The sequence below is a fragment of the Seriola lalandi genome, unplaced genomic scaffold (genome assembly GCF_002814215.2).
Source record: "Seriola lalandi dorsalis isolate HSWRI2012SDOR001 ecotype SW California unplaced genomic scaffold, Sedor1 jcf7180002052868, whole genome shotgun sequence".
NCBI classification, from domain to species: Eukaryota; Metazoa; Chordata; class Actinopteri; order Carangiformes; family Carangidae; genus Seriola; species Seriola lalandi.
The window spans coordinates 7,570-14,970 of NW_019523421.1; the positions used below are offsets into that span (position 1 = coordinate 7,570).

Consider the following 7,401-nt stretch of genomic DNA (forward strand, 5'->3'; position numbering starts at 1 on the left):
TCAGACCTGGTCCTGATCAGACCTGGTCCTGCTCAGACCTGGTCCTCTTCAGACCTGGTCCTCCTCAGACCTGGTCCTGATCAGACCTGGTCCTCCTCAGACCTGGTCCTGATCAGACCTGGTCCTCCTCAGACCTGGTCCTCTTCAGACCTGGTCCTGATCAGACCTGGTCCTCCTCAGACCTGGTCCTGATCAGACCTGGTCCTGATCAGACCTGGTCCTGATCAGACCTGGTCCTGATCAGACCTGGTCCTCTTCAGACCTGGTCCTGATCAGACCTGGTCCTGATCAGACCTGGTCCTCCTCAGACCTGGTCCTGATCAGACCTGGTCCTCCTCAGACCTCAGTGTAGATGTCGGCTGCTGAGCAAAGAAACTTTCAGCTGCCAGATTGTGCAGCAGAACAAAACCTCCACACACATTTAAACTCTCCTGACCCTCAATCTCTGAACCATCGCTCTGCCGTACAGTTTGATGATATCAGCAGGTCGCCACACACACACAATAAAAAAACACACACACACACACACACACACACACACACACACACACACACACACCTCCAGGTTTTGGCCCGAGTTCAGCTCATTATACCAGTCAGTCAGCAGGGACCGCCGCGTCTCCTGACTATCACAGAGGACATTGTGTGTCTCTGTGTGTGTGTGTGTGTGTCTGTGTGTGTGTGTGTGTGAGTTTGTGCGTGTGTGTGTGTGTGTGTGTGTGTGTGTGTGTGTGTGTGAGTGCGTGAATGTGTGTGTGTGTGTCCTCCCCTTCAGCCCTTCTCAAAGCTCTGCAGTTTTCAACCAATTAAAAGACAATCTGTCTCCCTGGGCCCCTCTGCTCCCTTTGGCTCTGGCTCTCTCTGTATATCTGTGTGTGTGTGTGTGTGTGTGTGTGTGTGTGTGTGTGTGTGTGTGTGTGTGCTGACTTGGAGCTGGAAGTAGTTTAGCTGCCTTTTATTTTTAGTTTGTGAATGTGGAGCAGTGGTCGTCTCCAGGAAGCTGCAGATATTCAGATTCAGATTTGAGATGAAAACATTTCAAAGACGTTCACGGCAGCGACGATCCAAACACACACGAGTGTGTTGGAGCGTCTGTCTGTCTGACTGTTAAAGATCTCTTACACGTGTCATTATACTGTTCTTCTGTTTACAATGCGTTGGCAACAAACAGCACAGGGCGGTTAGCGTGTGCAGTGACGGCCATCTTGGCTGATGATCAGAGGAAGACAGGATTTGCTGCCAACGATGTGCTGAACGAAAAATCCAAAATGGATCCTCATTGTTTCAGATGGTTGAACCACAGGAGGAAGAGAAAACGACACGCGTCTTTAATGTTACCTGCCTCCCAATAGTGATCGCAGGTATCACAAGCTAATGCTAGCTAACAAACTGTCTCCATGGAGACAGAGATTCTGCGTAACACCCTCTGATAAGGAGAAATGAAACCTTAAGTAGAAAACTGAAGGTGTGTTGTGGACCGGCCCCTGATGGTCTGGACCACAGACTCTACAGGTTCCCTGATGGAGTCGGACAAATATGGATTAAAGATCAATAACACAAAGATCAATAATGGATCTGAGGTGACCTTTCAGCAGTTTAACAGACGTGTAGTTCATCATAAAGATCCATGAGGGAAGAGGATGCTGAGCAGAGCTGAGTCACGGCTCTGTGATCTACAGCTGCTGTCTGGAACCAAGAGAAGCACCAATAAAGAAGAAGAGTGGAACAGGTCACTACCTGTTTCATGTCTTCACCGTGGAGTGAAGGGGTTAACAACAGACCAGCTGACGCTCCCCTGGTGTGTGTTCGTCCTGAGGGGGAGACGGGGACACGTGAGTCATGAGACCGAAACGGCAACTTCTTTTCTTTTATGTTCAGAAGCTGCACACGCCACGTTTTTTTGGAGTGGTGGGCGGTTGCTATGGAAACAAAGTTTTCAAACAAAGTTGTTTCACACAATGTCTCCTCCCTCTGTGTGTGTGTGTGTGTGTGTGTGTGTGTGAAGCAGCGAGCCCACTGGTTATCAGATGGTTCTACAGGGAGGTCAGAGGTCAGAGGTCATTAGTTCATGGACCATCCAGTGATTTTTAGCCCATTAGCTACAGATTGTACCAGATGTATAAAACAGCTGACCCACACAAACCTGTCATGGAAGGACACAATCGCTTTAAGTTTGGGGCTATTTGCACGTTTTGCTATTGCTACATAGCTAACGTTAGCATCAACAGCTGTTTACTGACCAGTCTCTGCGGGAGCTTCAGCCGTGGTCGCATTGCTCCTCTGAGCTGAGCTGCTGTCTCAGACTGGACGCTACAGTGACTGTGCGTGGAGCTAGCTGGTTAGCATGCTAACTTCAGTAGAAGAGAAGAAGTGGTAGAGAAAGAAGCTAAACAAGAGTCAACATTGGTGTCAGTTTCCACCTCTGGAGACAGATGTTGGTGAGTGAAGGAAAGAGGGTTGATGCTGAACTCTCAGTGTTTGTTCTAGACTGGTAAGTAAACAGCTGCTAATGCTAACGTTAGCTAGTAGCAAGAGCAAAACTTATAAATAGTTCCTTAAATCAATTTCTTAAATGCGTCTTTGATGATGTTGCGGCCGTCGTGTGATGGATTAGAACTGACTCTGGTCTTGACTCCTGCATTTGAGGTTCATGATGAATAGAAACATTTATATTGTAGCTCTAGAACGTGGTTCCTGCCGCTCACATGCACAGTCTCACTGTCCTCAGAGATGCTGCCGCTGTGCCCTTGAGCAAGGCGTTTAACCTGCACAGGAGTAGCAGCAGCAGCACGACGACGTTAGCTGCTGCCAAGTGTGAGTGAGTGTGTGAAAGTGTGATAATGTGAAGTACTGAGCTGAGAGAAAAGCCTCCATCATCACTTCTTCATGGGTGAATTCCTCTGAAAAATGTCGATCTGCTTATTCTCCGATCTGCACCGGATCAGAGCGGGAAAGTTTACACAAGATACTCACTGTGCTCAAACTTCTTCTGAGCGGCTCACACATATTTAGTGGAAGAAAATTCAATCTCATTTCAAGCGTCAGTTTTCAAGCAGAAAAAAACAGATAATATCGTGATAAGTTTTCTTTTTACTATCTGCAATCACGCTTTGCTCCGGAGACTCTGAAAACACTGAGAGCGCGTTGAGCGCCGACGATTACACTATAAAAGAGTCGGATTCTGGAGCTGTGGGCTCTGGGGCTCGGCCCAACTCTAATACGTCTGATTTCTGAGACAATGACGGGCGCTCTGAAAGCTTTTCATCTCCTGATCAAAGAGCTGCTCTCTGACGGAGAACCAGGCCTGTCGATATTTAATCAAGCTCTGATCTGAAAATTGATCCCATCTCCTCTGTCTCCGCTGGGCGAGAGACAAGCAGAGAGAGAGAGGGAGAGAGGAGCTTTTGAGGACATATTTGTTTTTTTAATAGTTTGACACTGTTTGGGCTCCGTGTGTGTGGAGCCATTATTAAAGAGGAGCCACAGGAGCATCATGGGAAAAGGCAGAGGGAGAGAGACATCTCATTCCTCCCAAAATGGACGACAAATAAAACGAGTGACTCTGTAAGACGGATTCACAGACTGTAAACAAAGATGGCCGTCGCCCCTGTGCCGTCACCCACAGGTTTCCGAAGCTCAGAGTGAGCTGCCCCACTGTCGCCATCTTGGCAGTGGACCGACTCCGCCCCCAACTCCAAGCTAATCCAAATATGGTCAAAGAGGAGGGGCCTGTGTGGAGCTGAGACTTTGGTTCATACGCTCACCCACCTGTCACTCAAAGAGGCCACGCCCTCAATCCTCCATCACTTTAGCCCTTAATAAAATGTAAACAGGTGAGTTTAGACTCTAGTGGTCATTAGAGGAACTGCAGCTTCATGTTCAGCTCTGGAGGTTGATGCTTGAGCACATGGACAAATATTATAAACACATTCTACACTTCCACCTTAAAACTGAGCCATTAAAGGATTCAAGGATCATTTTTTATTGTCAACAAATCCATGAAAAGAGTCAACAATGCATCGACAGAACTGTCCCTGAACCTGAAGCCTGATATTTCTTATTCCTCAGATAGTTTGTTTGTGCTGCAGATTTCAGTCAGTAACTTTAAAAGATTAAAAAAAGACTTTAGAAGAACTGGAGAGAAAAGTGTTTGATTAGTGTTTGAACAGAGCGTGCTGTCGACAGTGGGATTCTGTGATTGGTTGCTGGTGAAATGGCTCCACAGTGAAAACCACCGGACTCCAGTCACTTCACAGTCTAATTAGCCGCCTCCGTCCGTCAGGGTGAGCTCCAGCCCAGCAGCAGCAGCAGCCAGTGGGAGCGTAGAAACACCTCTTCTAGATCAGCACCAGCTCAGCACTTTCTGAGTCAGTGGTCAGTAAAGAGTCCGGATCACTTCCTCCACAGCTGATCCGTCAGGATTTATTAGGAGCAGGTCATTAGGTAGATTTTCAGTCTTTGCTTTCTACTGCAGTTTCCCTGATTTATAAAAGCCCTCAGATACGTCTCTGTTGTCCCGCTGTCTTCTTCTGTCTCTGTCCTCTTCTTTCTTTTTACCCAGGGAAGTCGTCCAGAATTCCTCCTGTAATCAGGTGAAGCGTTCTGCAGGTTCATTACTGAACTGATCCAGCGTCAGCTGAGGTGCAAAGAGTTTTACAGGACGCATCATCAGTGATCAGACAGTTTGTTCCTGCACGCAGCTCCTGTTTGAGATCATCACTGATGATCTGCTCACGCTGTAATTACTTATAGATTATTGGAGATTAGCGGCGACCAGACTGTATTTAACAGGGACTAACTAGCCTGTAGGTCCCAGACACGCTGACCAATGTAGATGTATGGCACCGTAGATCAGCAGTGATGAGACAGTATTTACTGGGAGCAGATATACAGCCTGATGCATCACTGGCGCTCGGACAGAGCGCAGCGTATTGAGCGGCTGAATCAGGATTTCTTTCCAGGAACAGTTTGAGGATCTGCTGGGAGAGGCTTTTCTGTCACGGCCAGATTTAAGACGCAGCTTCAAACAGCTAAATCTGTGTTTTCACTGCGACAGGTTCTTCATCCTGAGCTTCATTTAGAATAAAAACGGTTTGTTTTGTGTTTGTTTTAATGGCTGTCAGAGGTCCTGATAGAGAAACAGGCTGCAGAAAGATGGAGAGGTGGAGAGGGAGAGAGGAGTAATGAATAACTCCAGTGAGGTAGAGGATGGAAGAACCGGCTGTCAGGTAACCAATCAGCCAGAGAGAGAGAGGGAGGGAGGGAGGGCGAGAGAGAGGGAGGGAGGGGGGAGTGAGCTGAGGTGCAAACAGAGAAAGGTGGAGAAGGAAGAAGCTTTAGAGAGGATAAAGGAGAGAAAAGAAACGCCCTGAGCAAAGTGTCTCTGCATGAAGAGAAGGAATTAATTTGACTTCTCACCTGCTGAAACCGAGTCGGTGAAAAACAATCCTGCAGCTGATTTACAGCAGGAAGTGGAGAGCTGCACGTGTCTCAGCTGAGTCCTGAGGACGAGCCCACAATCCTCCGCCTGAGGTCGTCACACACACACACACTGATCCCTGGTTCAATGGCCTCTTTCACCTGAGCTGTGTGTGTGTGTGTGTGTGTGTGTGTGTGTGTGTGTGTGTGTGGGGGGGGTGTTAATGTGAAGAAAGTCTTCTTGTCTTGAACGTGTTATATGTTTTCTACTCATTTGTAGATGTAAACAGGAAGTAAAAGTAAAGAAAATAAATGCACATGGAGCTAATAGCTAGCGTGAAGCTAAATGCTAACGTCCGGATACTAACAATGCTAACATGCAGGTATAATTCACCATCAGGGTTCATCCTCTGGGGACCATGAACGACACTCTCCACAGGTTGAACTCTCACCTGAGCGTTTCACATTTAGCCTGTTAGCATCGTTAGCGAGCTAACTAACTATCTGTCCGTCCTTACAAACTGCCCGTCCCAGCTCCTCCCCCGTCTCTTTGAACAGCTGGAGGTGACGAACGTTTCTCCAAACAGAGCGGCAGATAGAGTTCAGCCGACCGCCGCCTCGTCACAGCTGATCTTACTTCCTGTGAGCTGCAGATAGCTGCTCCTCTGGGGGGGGGGGGGGGGGGGCAGCCTCAGAACTAGTGGCCTGTGAACCAGAGAATGGAAACTCCTGTGTGTGTGAGAGAGAGAGAGAGAGAGAGAGAGACAAAGAAAGAAAAGATTGTCAGGCTCACTGTAATATAGATATAGAAAACATAGATAGAACTTCTTCTCTCTCTGTTTGTTCACCTTATTTCTGTTTTCTTTGCCCCTCCCCCATCTTCAGTTCTCCTTTGCTCGCCCCCACACCTTCCCTCCTCCCTCCCTCCCTCCTTCCCTCCATCTCATCCATCAATCCGTTCATCCATCTCTTCTGATCGCTGCTCGACTCCACAGAGAGAGAGAGAGAGAGAGAGAGAGAGAGAGAGAGACAGACTTACAATCAGGGTTATTTATCTCCCTTACCACCTCTGTCTGTCTCTCTCTCTGTCTCTCTGTTTCTCTCTCTCTCTCCCTCTGTCTCTCTCTCTGTCTCTCTCTTTCTCTCTCTCTCTCTCTCTCTCTCTCTCTCTCTGTTTCTCTCTCTCTGTCTCTCTGTCTCTCTGTCTCTCTCTCTGTCTCTCTCTCTCTCTGTCTCTCTCTCTCTGTTTCTCTCTCTGTCTCTCTCTCTCTCTCTCTCTCTCTCTCTCTGTTTCTCTCTCTCTCTCTCCGTCTCTCTCTCCCTCCCTCTCTCTCTCTCTCTCTCTCTCCATCCTCCTTTATTATCCCTCCCTGCATCCATCACTCCTCCTGATGGGGTCCGGTGGGCCTCAGAGACTCCACACCTCCTCCTCCTCCTCCTCCGTCCCTCGCTCCCTTCTTCACTTCCACTCCTCCTGAATTCAATCCATCTTTATCTCCACACCTCCGTCTCTGGTTGTGTCTCAATCAACCAGTGTCCTGCCTTCACCTCCTCCTTCATCCTTTCCTTGTAGCTTTTTCCTCTCTGTCTTCTTCCTTTCTTCTTCCTTATCAATTCATTCCCTTTCTCTTCTCTTTCTTCTCATCCTCCATCATTGCCTTTTATTCCTCTTTTATTTATTTATCTCCTCTATATCCTTTTATTAATCCTTCCATTCCAACTCTCTCCTATTTTCCCTTCTTCCTTGTCTTCCTTCATTTCCTTTCATTCTTTCTCTGCAGATATGATCCTTTCTTCTTCTGTTTCCTTTTATCCTCCTCTCTCTTTTCTTCCTTCATCTCCTTTGTTCCTTTCTTTCTCCATCTCTTCCTCCTTCTCACCTGCTCCTTTCTCTCTCAATTTCCTGTCTACTTCCTCTCCTCCTCTCCTCCTCTCCTCCTCCTCCTCCTCTCCTCCTCCTCTCCCTGCTGTATTTGCAGGCAG

At 47.8% G+C, this 7,401-nt stretch overlaps 1 long non-coding RNA gene across 1 annotated transcript in view; it reads left to right on the forward strand.

Annotated features, from left to right (window-relative positions):
- Positions 1 to 7,401, forward strand: part of LOC111650768 (uncharacterized) — a 14,739-nt gene that overhangs the window by 1,053 nt on the left and 6,285 nt on the right. The gene's annotated exons all lie outside the window — the stretch shown is intronic.